The sequence below is a fragment of the Pyrgilauda ruficollis genome, unplaced genomic scaffold (genome assembly GCF_017590135.1).
Source record: "Pyrgilauda ruficollis isolate IOZ18807 unplaced genomic scaffold, ASM1759013v1 scaffold35, whole genome shotgun sequence".
NCBI lineage: Eukaryota > Metazoa > Chordata > Aves > Passeriformes > Passeridae > Pyrgilauda > Pyrgilauda ruficollis.
The window spans coordinates 7,465,943-7,481,791 of NW_024524934.1; the positions used below are offsets into that span (position 1 = coordinate 7,465,943).

Below are 15,849 nucleotides of genomic sequence, written 5' to 3' on the forward strand. Positions count from 1 at the left end.
GTACTGTGTCCTTGTTGGATGCTGCCATTACAAAGGTGGCCAGCCTAAAGCAGCAGGGAGAAAATAGGATCACTCAAACAGCCCTGCTGTGGTGCACTGAGAGGCTGAAATCCTTAGACGTTATTAGTTGTGTTACCTGACCACATGATTAAATTCTATAGAAAGAAAAGTGGATCTGGACAAACCTTTTCATATCTGGTCTCATCATAAATGGGTGAGATGTAAATTCTGGTGAGGAAAGGAGACTGTAAAAGGGATGTGGAAAAGCATTGAGACCCTTCCTGGAAGTTGAGTAAGGAGAGAGGATGCTGGGAGAGTGGGACAAGTTCTTGGTTTTTCCCTATGGGTATGCTTCAGCTCCATTATTTCCCTGCATAGCCAGTCCATTGGAGTAACCCCTGCCCAACCCCTCTTGGAAACTATTTCTCACCCTAAATAAACCAAAAGCTGTGTGTGTCATACTTCAAGAAAAGTTATGTCTCAAAGGTATATATTAGCTCCTCACCTTGGTCCTTCCTGCCAGATGTCAGTGAAAGTCCTCTTGTTGGCTTTTATAGCCATAAAATTGTCTCAGCTCTGTCTCATCTCTGACCTGCCCATCCTTGACTTGAGAGGTTAGTTAAATCAACAAGGTCTGGGCTGAAATGTATTATTAGGTGCCCCCTGCAACCCTCCCCTCCAAATTCTACCTGTCTTATAAACCTCTAGATGAAGTCTCATCAGGCTAAGGCAAAGCCATCACCTAGGAGACTGGCTTGGGTTGGAAGGAATAAAGCTGTCTCTTACTATTTACAAAAAAAGCAGTCAAGAGCTTGAGGCAGGACAGAAAACACAGTAGAATCAGAGACATGAAAACAGTGCACATTTTTATCTCATGACAAGGACAGGTTGATGACCTCCTCTGTTACAGAGGAAGCTTCCTGTGTTGGCTGCCAGGATGGTTTTCCCCTCTGTTTTTAAACTGATGGTGATTCTGATGTCTGAAATCACTGCAATTCCAGGTGCATTACCAAAACACTTCGTTAAAAGTCAACAGAATGTGTCATTTTGGGCACACAATCAAAAGGGGAAAAAAAAATATATTTGCTGGATTGAATGTCTGTGCCGTGCGCTGAAGTTAGCTATAAGCACAGTTAATAGAAAATCAATTTATCTGAGCCTTAAGTTATCCCCATGAAATCTTTACATACTCTTGTTAAAAATGTGTGCTAACTTTAAGAGAAGGCGGGAGAAGAGGATAACTTCAGTGTCTCCTCTTTCATGTGTATTTAGTATGGTTCCTTCAATGCTGCTTTATAAATTACTCTTTTCACAGCTAGAGGGTCTCACCTGTTACCTGATGCCCATAAGAGCTGAGCAACTCTACTTCTGTTTGTGTAACACATGAATATGAGAGCAAAACAAGCTGTTTGGTTTCATTTTATTTTTTATCATCAGTTCATGAGGTGCTGCTGGTTTGGGGGGGCTACATGTGCTGTCCAGCTGGGGACCTGGGACCTGCTTGCACAGGCTGGCCTCTGGGCCTGAGAGGTGTCCCATGGCCCTGGCTGCAGTGTCTCCAGAAGCAGTGCTGTCACCTCATTGATGGCCACTGTGTGGCTGGGGAGGGACACAACTGCCTTGTGAGATGGTGGCTGGCACACCTCATGTCACAGGAGAAGGTCAAGGGGGGGTGTGACAGTAGCCTCTTCCCTGTGTCCTGAGTGCAAGGAGGTGGCTGAGGATGTGCCCTGGCCTGAGAGTGCTGCTCTGGCTGCCCTGGGCAGGATGTCTGCTGTTCACTGGCAGCTCATCAATGTCTTATTTATGGCAGGCTCCTAGAAACTTAGCTTGTTTTCTTCTTGCAGGCTGATTCTTCATGTACATAGTGAGCAGAAAGGAGTTAGCCTAAGCAAAAATTTCTGTAGAGCTGTTTGGTTGCCAGTGGCAAAATGCCTGCTCCTTGTGGTGCTGGTAGTAGAGCTCTGCCACCAGCAGGTTTTGCTCTGGGGGCAAATACACTTTGTCTCTTTTGATGTTTTCAGGTCTCAAGAAGACAAGGTGCACTGGAATTCCAGTAATACACTGTTAAAGCCATTGGCCTGGATCTTTAAGCTGAAATTTCTAAGCACCTGAAACCCACCCACTGGGGTAGCAGGCTGACTTCTCATGGTTTTCTGCTGAGGCTCTATTTTATTTTTTCCCCTCTAACATGGTTCTGTATGGATCAAATACCAAAATATAGTTTAAAGTACAAACACAGGAAAAAATACTGATGGAGAAGAAATAGAACTCATGGAAGCTATATGATTTTGTTTGGAGATGGTCCACTGTGCCAACAAAGTTTAATGAATGTTGCATTTTGCTTGGTTCATAGGAACAGGATGAGTGTAAGTCACCTACCACTCTTTGTGTCTGAGACAAATCCACTCATTTTGAGATCATAATCATAAATCTTCAGTAGACAGTGTGCCATCCCACTCCCTTTTTTTACTGTAAAATTAAAAGCTCTTTACATTGCACCTACTATTCTTTCAAAATAATTTAACTTGATTTATTTCACTCTAATAGAAAACTCCTTATAATAAAGTTTTATATTTTAGCTAAAGGGATTAATGAAGATTTCAAGCCTGGTTTGTCAAGGAGTGACTTGCATACCAAGTCAGAATTGTAGAACAATAGGGTTATTTAAACAGAAAAAGATGTGGTCCTGATTTTCTTGAGGCTGTACTGATTAAAGCTTGTCTGCATGCAAAATATTGCATAGCTCTGTATTTTTCTGCACTGACATCTGATTTCTAGATGTGGTTGTATAAATACATATATGGAATAGAGATTCCTTTTTAAAATATTTGGTTTATGAAGGTATCACAAATGACTTTTTATGGTGTAATTCCCCTTTAAAATAGTTCCCATTGAAGACAACTATTAATAGTCCATGACATCAGGGGCGTCACACTTTCAACTTCAGATAATATATGTATACTCCCTCTGCAAAACTCCTTCCTGTTTTGTTTTCAGCATTGGTTATGTTACTCATTAGTATCTATTTCTGTTGTGAAACTATGTCTTTTACATCTACAAATACTTTCTTTTTCCACCGGGAAATAGATTATTTGCATGTACACTAAATAAAATTGATAAAGACTAATTTTTTTTAGTTAGGCTCTGATTTTAAAAAGCTTGTTATAAAACCTCTTTTTATATTACACCTATGCACAGCAATTGCTGTTCAGGTGATCTGTTGTTTTTTTTAGTTGAAAACTGCGAAACATGATAGTGAAATTTTTTTTCCCTCATAAACTAGTCCTATTTTCTTTATGTAGAATTACAATGAAACTGTTAGTTATACACTAACTCAGCATTTTCACTTGCTGTTAATGGTATGTTGTTTGTGGGATGTCAGTGATCTTTTCACTGGTCACGCTATTACTTTTTTACCCATCCATGTCAAAAATTAATTAGTAATTTCAGTTAATGAAGAGTGGCTTAGTCATTTCTGAAGTATTTCGAGTCACTGTAAGGATGACACAGCCATGTTAGTAATTAACTATGCCAGTCTTTATTCTTATTCTGGCTAGTAACTCAACTAAAAGTTTCCAGTGATACTGCATTTTGACATCTCAAAGGCTCAGCTATTCCCCCAGTCTGGAGGTATAAAAGCATCAGTTAAGCGTGTCCAAAAAATTAATTGGACCCTTTCAGTTTTGTGCTGTCTATCACAGCTGTCCAAGAAGAAGGCAAATGGGGAGAACTTAGCTTGTGCCTTGTCTGGAATTGTGTGACAATGTGAACTTCTATTTGTTGGCTCAGAAAGGAAGCCAATCAATCTGGGTAAGAGATTCAGGGATTTGAGCTGGGTAGCAATTTTAGCATGACTCATAACACTTCATAAAATTAGCTTGCCAAGAAGATGTGCTTCTGTGAAACTGTGAAGTACCTGGGCTCGAGGTACAGCTGGAAGAGAAATTATTTTGACAGAAGAGCTCATAAAAGTCCAGCTCACGTCTTTTGGTGATGGCAATTGAAAGAATCATCAGTATTGATCATCTCAAGTCCTTATAGCCTGAGCTCCTGCACAGTGCCACGTCACCTTCAGCTCCCCTTTGCTGTGGGGATCCTGGAGAAGCACAAAAGTAGGGGCAAATACTGAAGAGAAGATGGAAGCAGAGGCATAGCCAGCTGTCCCCAGAGCATCAGTAAGTTATTGTCTGGTGTGTAAATCCGGGCCCCACAGTTTAGGATTTGATACCCAAGAAGTGGAGTGCTTGGAACAAGCATATCTTAGCATTTCCAGTTAATTAAATGTCTCGAGAAGCATTATTTTTTTCACCAATTTTGTGATGTCTAAAGGAAAATAATTTTGTTGTAAGCAGTTTTGCACGTTTATGCAATCACATTATAACTTGCATGGAGACAGTAGGAAATGGGATAAAAATACGATGGGATGTTTGTAGCTGAAGTTTCAAGAATTTTTGTGCATTTTAATGTACTAAATCTAGTTTTCATAGTTTAAAAGAACATCCCCCCCCAGATACAAGCTGGCCTCATCATACCTGAAGGGAAGATGGGTAATCTTTGTTGTAGTTCTGTCTCTTCACTGGTGGAGGCTACTTCAATGAAGCTTGTTTTTGTTTTGTTGTGCCAGCAAAGAGTAAGTACCAAACCAGATGCTACTTTTGCTACTCTGATGTTGGCAGCTGCCCTGCTCTGCTTCTGAACTTACTGCCCTGCTGTTTTTCCTACACCTGCATGAATGACATGATTTCCTTCATCCTCCCTCTCTCACCACTCTCCTCCTTGAGATAATTGCCTTTTGCTGTTCACATGCTGTGGTGCTGAGCACAGGGGCTGAGAACAGGGAGAATTTTCCTGCTGAGCTTCATCTGTGGCCTATCAAGTACTTGTGTGATGGAGGCAGAGTAGCAAAGGGGGCAGCTGCTGGAGGAAAATATAGGAGCTGGAAGCAAGAGGGAAGGTAGTGAATAGAGTAGTGATAGAGGCTCCAGCTATTTCATACTAGAACAGAACATGAAGGATAAAAATCTAACCAGAGAAGGAGAATTGTTTTCTACTCATAAAGTTGTCCAAAGAATTCCACATTTTCAGTACTGCTCTAGAGCCTAAAAAATAGCTCTGAGCCTTCAGTGTTTCTTGAGTCTTCTCTAGGACTGGCCACTGCTGAGAATATATATGTCTGCTTCTGCTGGGAATTGCTCTCCTTGTTCAAGTGGCAGTAAATGACGTGGCTCTAGTTTGCCTAATCCTGTTGTAACCGTGTTGATGAACACCATAAGGATCAGCAAGATCCCACATGTTGGAACAGCTATATTTTTTCTGGTTATTATCCCCTCCCTCCCTAAATATATATAAATAATATATAAATATATAAAATTTGTATATATAAAATAATACAAATTATACATATCTTACATAACTATATCTAACATTATTTATAACACCCAAAGATATTTTAACACAGTGTTAAATAGATAAATTCTAAGTTTTTACTTATTCTAAGAGGAAAAGAGTATATGATGGTAATTCAAGCAAAGCTGTAATATAAAGGAATAATTCAGCAAGGAGGCTGAATTAAAGTTGCACAAGCTTTTTTTTTTTTTTTTTTCCTTAAATTAATCTGATGCAGTATAATTGTCTGAAAATGACTAAAAGCTCAGCTGTGAGCTTTTATACATCCCGGAAGAAATGCCTATATATAATTTTTCACAGGAAAGTACTGAAGGCAAAACGCCAGCAATGATTGCATGAAGTACAAAGTAAATTTATTTCATCATAAGAAAATTGTAGATTAACATTTATGCTTCCTTCTGTTTTTCTGCACTCCCTGCACTCTGATATATCTATATTTCTTATCTGTGGGTGTGGTGCATTTCCTACAGCAGGAAAAGTTCTTGAGGGTTTGGTGTCATGTGGCACAATTAGATATTCTCCTGCTACTTACTTGGCTGATGTGAATCACACCCTTAGGTCTGGAATACGGAACTGCAGGATTCCCAACCCCTCTTGCACACAGGGACAGCTTAAAGAGTGAAATTTTAGTATTGACAGAATGAGATGAACACCATCATCATTAAACGCTCACATCTGAAATTGCACGGGTACTTTACTTTTGAGTTTAGATTTTTTGCTCACTTCCCCTCCAACGTCAACACATCACACTTTTTTTTGTTTTTTAGATGACATTTTTCACAAGCAGAAGCCAGCGAGGTTTCAGACATCAGCGGCTACGCAAACTGCTCTCCCCAGCAGGTTAATTTGGGAGGGCTTTGATGAGTGTCACATCTAAAGCCTCGCTGCTCTCAGTTTTACCTTGTCGGGGCTCGGATGGGAGCCGTGGTCGGAAGCTGCACAGAGAGCCAAAGCCGAAGGGGAGGGTGTGCCTTGGCTGGGAGCTGCCCGGCTGTCAGGAATCACCTGCGGCTGAATTGAGTCTGGGATGGGAAGTAGGAAGTGCTGTGCTCAAGCTTCCTGTACAAATAAATGCAGCTTTCCCACAGCCGCTGCATGCGGGCTGTGACGCGCGTGTAAGATATAATGGCAGCGTGCACTTAATAGCAGGGAGGGGATGATTCCTCGGAGTGGCACAGGGGCTGGGAGACGAGCCCGGCTGCAGCCCTAAAAAGTGTTCGGCTGTCAGATAGCCAGGGACGAGGAAGGGCGTGTGGGAGCCAGCGGCTCCGCTGCTCACTGCGAGCTCGGGGCTCTGTGACATCGCGGTTCTTGGGAATGCCCGGCTCCGAGTGCAGCCCCTGAGAAGTCACACAGCCGGCAGTGAGCGCTGCTCTCCTTTCAAGGTATGTTGGAATACAGCTTTCTGTCTGGTTTTCCTTAAGAGCACAGGATACCCTCAAAGAACAGAAAGCCAGCATTTGCTTCTAATGGAAGAAAGTGGAAAAGGTTTATAAATTTTTTTAATTTTTTTTTTTTTAGGTAAGGACTAGGATGATTAAGTAGCTAAAATAAATGTTATTTGTGGTTTGGCTAAAATCAAACTATGTAGTGCTTAGAGCTGAGGCAGAAGGAGATCTTGACGTCCTGACTGTTAAAAGGCTGAAAATAAATAGACGTCAAGTACTTCCCAAAAGGGTGAAATTACTTTTGTCAGTGCAACTTTTGGAGAAATGTCTGTGTGAAGTGTTTAAAAATGCTGCAAAATTAGGATATATCTGTGTGAAAGGCAGTTGCTAAAATGGCATATGTATTAGTATAAATAGAAGAACTTCTTTCATACTGAAAAAATACCTGATTAAGCTGGAGGAAGCCTGAGTTTAAAATGCTGATACTTCCTCCTGGTTTAAAGGCATTTCTTCTGCTACAGTTTCATGCAGCTGGTATCAGGAAGGAAAAAATACGTTCATCTGTATTGTACATGTGTTAACTTCTAATCCGTGTTAATGTACACTTCTAATCTGATCAGGGTTTAGGGTTATGTCGTTTATGTAAGCACATACAAAATATAGCATACTTTAGTTTTCTAGTTTGCATTTAAATTTTTTTTGATGCTGAGAATAGACAACTGCATTTACTGGAATGTTTGCACTGCTTTCTCATCATAAGGCTTTCTCAGTGCAAAGCAGCTTTAGTAATGAAGATACTGCAGTCTAATTTATTTTAAAGCTCTGTATTTTCTGTAATACGAAAGCACTCTGCTTCCTAACTGCATACAGCAATATCAAATGTCTTCCTTCAGAGATCACTGTAAGTTGTAAAATATTTAAAATTACTATAGTAAAGAAAGCATTGCAGGGTAGCTTTGAATCCTCTTGGTCAATAGACACCAAGTGCTTTAAAGAAGTAAATTTTAGCAGAGATACAGGCTGTGACTGAAATACCCCCATGCAGCTTTCCAGCTGCCTGGGAGCAGGCAGAGCAATCTGATACGTTTGGCTGCCCTCAGCCTCAAGGGCAAGTGGTCTTGGTTAAGGGCAGGCACTGGGTTTGGGATTCCAATATTTACGGAAATAGAAGTTTCAAAATCCTGTTCTTAAATATTTTTCAAAACAAACAGATTGTCCTGATGCTTGTCCTGTATAGGACTCGTCTGTGCCTGAATGTGAGTGGGTGTCTGAGTTGTTGCTTTAGCATGAAAGTGGCTGAAACCCTTCTATTAATGAACATAAGCTATTTTGGTGAAAGTACTGCACATTGATGAGGCTGCATGGCTGCAGTTATACTGCTGAAAGTAACGCTTTAGATAATGGATTGAGAAGTGTGTGTTTGCAGGGTGTCTAAAGCTGTAGTAAAGTGGAGGTATTCTTTCAAACTAAACCAGAGCTACTCCAGAGCCAGGCAAGTGTGATGAAAATCAGACTCCTTTTCTCCCATGCATCTTACTGGCTGATGGAGATATTTCACACAAAGTCCTGTCTGCTCACACAAGGACACAGAAACCTCCCTAGGCTTCATGTGGAAGTAGCATTTGGCAACCTGCAATAGTTTCTGCTCCCCATGCTGAGGTATATTCTGCATGCACCTCGCTGGTGGTTGTGGGCTTCTTTCCCACAGATGTGACATTTTGGTGGTTCTGTTTGTGTGATACTATCCCTGGAGGCAAAAGTTAGCAATATAAATAGCAAACAATATGGAGCTTTTTTCTCTCTAGCTAGGTTCTTGGATTGCACTCTATTCTCTAAATGCTTCACAAGCTTTCTAGAAATAAATAGTGTGGAAGTGGTTGTCTGGCCTTTCCCTTTACGCGGAGGAAAGTATGTACCTGTCCATATTATTATTGTGAGCTTAAAATGCAACTGTGAGAATCAGCAAGCCACTCCATAGGGAAACAAGCAGTGCTAATGCTTAACCTGGTTCACAGCTCATTAGTATGCCTCTGATATCATGTGTGGTGTGAGCCTGAGCCCTGTGCCTGCAGTTAACCCCGTTCAGACCTTTCAGTGGTGAGACCCAGTGGAGTGTGTTGCTTTGATGTAGCTTGAAAGAACTGCTATAGACTTGCTGTCCCTCTTCTGGAGTGGGGAGTTTTCTTGAATGTGCCTGAAACTTCACAGTGCCTATAGATTGTACGGATCAGATCCATAAATATCGCCTGGGCTAGTAGTACTGTGATATCTGAGACCATAATTACAGCTCTGGGCCCATGGATATCTCAGGCACACGTGAACAGAATACTGTGGCAGGCTGCCAGTGTTGCTGTGAGCCGAGTCCATCAGACCTCCTTGCATGTCCTAAAGCAGACTTTGCCTTCAGCTTCATGAGGCTGAAAGTGATTCTGGAGCTGTGCTTTTCCTCTGGTACTTGCCCAGAGCTGGGTACAGTTCCCTCCTCTTCCTCTGGTTTCTCCATGCCTAAACAGAGCCCAGTATAATGCACTTCACAAATTGTCTTCTTTGCCCTTACATTCATTCCATTTGAAAACTAATCTTCTTTTGGTTTGAAAAGGGAAACATTGAACAAAACAAGAAAGAACAGACCCAAGGGGAAAGACAGCAGTGATATTAAGCTCAGCCTCTAGCATTCTGTATTTCTGCTGAAGCATAGCTGAGCTGCAGTGCTAGACTATGAGCCTTCTCACTTGACAGAAGCACAGGTCTGAGGGCCATCATACACTGCAAATTTGCCTAGTCTTGGACAAACATTTACAGAGATGCTTGTGCCAAATAACTTTGTGCTGATCAGTAAGAAAATAGTGTTTAGTAATCGTTCTGTGTCTCTTCTAAATGGTTTCAGCTCAGTGGGAACTGAGTGGGCTTTACATTCATAAAGTAGGTCACTGCTAGGAGATACTAAAACACTAAAAAAAAAAAAAAAGTATCTCAAATTACAAAGGTCCTTATCCTTCCCTTCCTGCTGAAGTAGAACTTTTCCAACTCCTAGTCTTCCAGGAGGAACAGAGGTGCCAAGTAGGAATTTTTAGGCTCCAGAGCATAACTAGGTTAATTGCATTGCAAACATGCTTTCAAATAAAAAATGTAGCTATGTAAAAAAAACACTTTGTTTATGGAGTTTACTTGATCTCTTTGTATGTATTGGTACTTGTGCACAATGACATATGTGTTTCTCATTTTTGGTTTCTTTTATTCTATTATAATAATGAAAAAATGTCATGAGTTGCCCAACATCTGGGTGGTTTTTTCCTATATTTTCAGGGGAACCTGCTCAGCCTGCAAGAGAAAACCCATAATATGTAGTTAGAAAGGTCACCAGTTTGTCTTCTGCTTTGAGTGTCCTTGGTTCCTGCAAGCACAGTTCCAGTTTTGGTGGAGCTTGGGCTAACCTAGCATCCTTGCTCCTTCTGAGTGAGTCAATATCTCTGGAGTCCCAATGCCAGCCAGCACCTAGCATAATGATTTGGTACACATGAATCTGTCTTTTGGATCCATGCACACTAGAACAAATTCCCTGCATGGAGTTTCTTCCTGTGTATTTCCTGAGCTTGTTGTAGACACTGCCATCAGGGGTACTTGTTATAAGTGCTTTTTGTTGCAAGGAGAGACAAGAGAGCACAGAATCATGGAATGGCTTGGGTTGAAAGGGCCCTTGAAGACCATCTAGTTCCAGCCTACCTGCCATGGGCAGGGACACCTTCCACTAGTTCATAGTCCTATCCAACCTGGCCTTCCAAGGATGAGACATCCGCAGCTTCTCTAGGCCGTCTGTTCTGGTGTCTCACTACCCCTCTGAGGAAAGAATTTATTCCTAACACCTAATGTAAATCTCCCCTCTTCTAGTCTAAAACCATTCCACTTGTTCATTCATCATCTCCCTGTGTAAAAATGACTTTTCCTTTTTTTAGAGACCCCCTTTAGCTACTGGAATGCCACACTGATATGTTCCTGGAGCCTTTCCCTCTCCAGGCAGAACAATCCCAGCTCTCTCAGCCTGTCTTTGGAGGAGAGTTGTTCCAGCCCTCTGATCATCTTTGTTGCCCTTTTCTAGACGTGCTCTAAACAGGGCCATGTGCTTCCTGTGCTGAGGACCACAGGGCTGGATTCAGAATTCCAGGTGGTGTCTCAGCAGAGTAGAGGGGCAGAATCCCCCTCCCTTGATCTCCTGCCTGCTTTGCTTTTGGTGCAGCTGAGGGTGTGGTTGGCATTTTGGACTGCAAGCACTGATGCTGTTGACTCATGTCCAAGTTTTCATCCACGAGCACCGCCAAATCTTTTTGGCAGAGCAGCTCTCAGTGAGTTCTTCTCACATTCTGTACCCATGTCTGGGATTGCCCTGACCCAGGTGCAGCACTTTGCACTTGGCCTTGCTGAACCATTTAGTTCTTATGCACCCACTTCTCTAGTTTGTTCAGATGCTGGTTAGGAGACAGAATACTGAATCACTTCTTTTTAGAAGGAAAAATTACCATTTTACTGTCATGCTCATGCTTCTGCCCTTTAATTGAGACTGTCAGTATATTTCTGTCTGTTGCAAGCTTTTCTGCCTTTTGCTTTGTTGTAAAAATGAGGAGAGGATGGAAAGTATAAGACGCGAGTCATTACTCAAGGAGTGGACATTGTCTGGGTATCTGACAGAGGCTTTGACGATATTCAGGTTTGGTTATACAAACTGTTGAATTTTCAGATAGACAGGAACGAAACTTGCAGATCTGAAAACATTTATGTGTTCTATATATTTGAAAAAAGGAAAAATCATGGGAACAGAAGAGCTATATCTGTTTTCAGGGACTGAAACGATTCCTTCGAGGCTACCTCTGCTTACACTCTTACGTACTGTATGTTGCTGTGGCATGGGGGAGATTTCTTTGCCTGTGTGTATATATAGCTGCAAATAGTTCAAAATTGCACTCTCTAAATCCCTGTGTACATAGAAGGAAAAACACATTTCATGACAACTAGTATCCAGGCTAATCCTTTGCATGCAAAGAAAATTCCAGAATTAAGTAGAAGCAGTGACACACAGGCTGGCACTGGTTATGTCTGAGCAGGAGGTGGGAGAGTTCATATGTTCTGCCTGTGATTAATTTTTGAAGCATTCTGATGGAGGTGGGGAGATGATGAAGGAAAACAAGCCAGTCTTCCCCCCTTTCAAAAAAAGAGGGTTTCAAAGCTGTAGTCATTGGGGAAATGGAGCTGATCCTGTGGGCTGTTTACCATTGCAGTCACTGGAACATTTTTCACAGCAGTGGGCCCTCTGCCAACCACTGATACTGGAACTCTTCCCCATGGGGTTTACCCATTTTAGGGCTAAGATAACATCCATGGGGCCAGCAACAACTTGCTTGCTGAAATTTTGCACAATGGAGAAGATGCAATCTTGCACCCTCTTGACCTCTCCACTGCTGCCCTGATGGTTTCAGTGGTGAGGACTCTTCATCACAGTTGCCACAGAAAATCTGTGGGAAAGGCAATCATCCCTTTGGCAGGAGTGAAGTAGAAGCCACATACATGTACATAATTTAGACAATACTACTATGAGGACATGTATTTTTAGGATTGGTCAATGTTTTTGTTGCAAATACCCAAGCAATGTGCATGGCTTGAGCAATTTCAGCCCCCTTGTTAACTTTGCGTATCACATTTTGGGAGGATGGACCAACAAATCAAGGAAACATACACTTGTGAAGAATAGAAAAAAGTCAGGAATTCTTGTCTTTTCTCCCAATTCCGCTTCAATGAGGACAAAATGCCTGTTTTGCCTATGGGCATGAGTTGTCATGGTCATACTTAAAAGACCAACCAGCACAAAGTTTCTAGAAAGGTTTCTGTAAGACTGTAATCCTATAATGTAACAAGTTCTTTTCAGTTCTACTTAGTCATTTTTCTGAGGGTTTGGGAGGTGGGGCAGGTTCTTTCCAAGATAAGCTCCCAGTTGCTTATCTTTGTGCACATAATGCACAGGTCCATTGAAAAGCACTCCTTTGGAAACGCTCCCCTTGGCAGGACTTGGACTGCATGGCTAAGATCATGAAGAGACTAGCCAGTTGCTAGCAGAGGCTGAGGCACTTGAGGCTGAAATCTCATATGTTTGCAGGTTGTTGTTCTCCCTTGTAATTATTTCTGTAGTGAATGTTGAAATTTGGAATAGAAGTGAGGGAGTGATGAATACAAACCTCTTACTGTGTTTGATGGACCCTTCTGGTTTATTACATGTCTTATACTAACATCTGGATTTCTAAGTAGTTGCATAGAGCCCCTGAGAAACTAACTGTGTTCCCTGTGCTTAGCACAGTACAGGCAAAAGTCTTCTTGTGAATGCTTGAAGCCTGAAGCACAGAGACAGAAGGGGAATGTGGAAAATAGGGTGGGAGAGGGCAGGGCAGCAATGAGACAGCATTGTCTTGTGTGATAGTGTCATCAGCCAAACAGTTTTTTTACTCAGGTTTAAGCAAATGTTGTATTTGTCTTACACTGTTAATGAAATGCAGAGCAAAATAGTTAATGTGTGTTAAAAATGTTTATTTTTAAAAATGGGAATATACAATTGTTTTAAAAATACATGTCTGTTAAAGTTAGTCAAGAGTATAAGACTACTTATTTTTGCTATTCCAGCATAGTTTGTGTCTTCTGTTCAGCAGCATGTATGTGAGGCCTTTCAGAGCTTAGAGGTGCCCCAAATTCAAAGCCTGGGCACGTGGGGCTCCTCCACACTGGAGCAGTAGGCAATATGGAAGGAATTGCCTGCAGCAGAATTCCTCCCAGGATCTCTCTCCCAGCATGCTGGGCCCTTACCTTTTCCCATGCATGGGCTGGGAAAGAGGGAGATGAAATGTGAGTACTGAGAATACAAGGAGAGAGATGCTAAGTCAGGGGACTGTTACTGGTGTTTACTTCTACTTTTTTGCCTCTGCATATCTGGCCATATAGCTGGAATTTGTCCTTTCCTCATCTCCAGTTGCCTTTGGAAGGACTCATTGAGGAGCTGGCAGAGGAGTGGTTTAGGGATGCACTCCGACTAGTTTAACTACCAGTCAGGAAAAGCAGTACTAATAATTACTTCAGTAAATGTGTTTAGTTTCAAAACAGCCTCATGTCTGGGTCCAAACCTCTACTATTGTTTCTTGCCAAATTTCAGCACAGCCAGTAGCTGTTCATGTTGTTTTCTTAATGGCAAAGGCTTATGTTAGAGATAGTGACTTCCCCAAGGTCTAATCCTCAGATTTGACTCCCGGTCTTTAATTCACTGACTGTCCTTGTAGCTAAGACTTGAAAGTTACCACTGGGCAAGCTTTCTAAGTCATTGAGATACATTTGGAGCAAGGGCAGTTTTCAATGTTTTAATTATTTTATTTTGGTTACCTCAAATAACATATTTACTGTATAATAATGAGCAGTGTATTTGGCTGTAAGATTAGATAAGGGCAGATTAAAATATTATATGTATTAGTTTTGTTCACTGAGCAGTCACACAAAAATCATTATAGGAGGAAAATCAGCTTATTCTGTTATTTTTGTTGACGTAAATCTAAAGTTGTTAAAAGTGCTTTTCAGTGCTTGCAGGGAAAAAGTCTATAGAACCATATTCTTGCAAGTTTGCACTTTCTGTGGCTTAACAAAACTACATGACAGAGATGTTAAAGGTGTCATCTTATTGCAAGCACTGAAAGAAAAATTCTCAGATTACCCCTTCCAAAAATAAACACATGTTAATTTTTTTTCAATAGATGGCTTTCAGTACATTCTGTTTTCCACTGCTTTCACTTTAACAATGTCTTGTTAAAATACTTTAACAAGTATTTCCTAAAAATCCTTTATGTTAGAACAGGCCAGTGTTGCAGATGTCTTCTGAACACACCCTATCTAAACTGTAAACATTCCATCTCAGGGATTTAGCATAAAACCAAGGTTTTGTTATCTGATTAACAAAAATAAACATTTTTTCTGTGTCAAAGGCAAATTGTTACATCTGACTTTCTATTCCTGTTTCAGCAGAGACAGCTAGCCAAGTTATCAACCCATTTGACCTCCCAAAAGGTCAATTCCTTTTACTTAGTAAATGCCACAGTTACCAAAAGCCTTAATGTGGTCTGAAAGAAAGAACTATCATTTGTCATTTTGAAGAATGTGTTTTTATTTAATAGTGGTATATTACTTCTTGTCAACAGGATGTTAAAAGTAAAGTTCACCAAACTAGTTTGGGTGGAAATTCCTTGTAGCTTAGCATTAACATATGTTGCATAGTGTCATTAAGAACAGAGGATGTTATTTAGAAAATCTTTAGATTTTAATCTCAGACCTGGTAACCAGTGCTTGGAATTTCACTTGGTATAATTTTGTTGTTTGAATATGTTTTGGAAATATTTGGAAATGTTTGATGCCAAAACACTCTTGGTTTTCTTGTCTGACCGCATTTTGTTTCACTGCATTTTGTGCTGATCAACTTTGCTGAGCACTTTGGGCAGGATGAACATAAAACCTGAGGAGAATCCTGCTGTTGACGTCCTTCAGGACCGGGAGGTCACCATAAGCCTGTGCCTGGGGCCAGCACCATCCCACTGCTCAGCGCAGTACCATCTGGGTCACCCTGAGATGGAAACCCACAGGCCTGCCTAGCACTCACATCCAGTAGATCTGGTGCAGGAGGCTTTCCAGCCTGCCAGTGTTGATAGAGCTGTGTCCTGCACGTTGATATGTGCTAGTTTCAAGCGCAGAACTGAGTGAAAGTGGTGGCTTCTGCAGTGTGGTCTGACCTCATCCCATGCAGAATGGCTTGCTCTCATCCTCATGGACTCCATGAGTATTGCCATGGTGTGGCTCCTGTCAGTATTGGAAAGAGCCAAATACCATGTTTTGATTATGCATTTCAGTTTAATAACAGGCCGAGTTATTTCTCTTTTAGTTGACATGTTTTTGTCTTTAAGTGATCCAAATGTGCTTTTCCTAGCTCCCTTCAGCTGTGAGTTGCAGCATTTATTTCACCATTATCTTGCAGATTCCGTTTTTG

At 41.3% G+C, this 15,849-nt stretch overlaps 1 protein-coding gene across 1 annotated transcript in view; it reads left to right on the forward strand.

The window, feature by feature from the left end:
* The first annotated feature begins 6,479 nt into the window (after positions 1-6,479).
* RNF144B (ring finger protein 144B) overlaps positions 6,480-15,849 on the forward strand; it is a 52,581-nt gene continuing 43,211 nt past the window's right edge. Inside the window, exon 1 of the mRNA XM_041475404.1 lies at positions 6,480-6,794. The gene's annotated coding sequence lies outside the window, so the exon portion shown is untranslated. The remainder of the gene's footprint in view (positions 6,795-15,849) is intronic.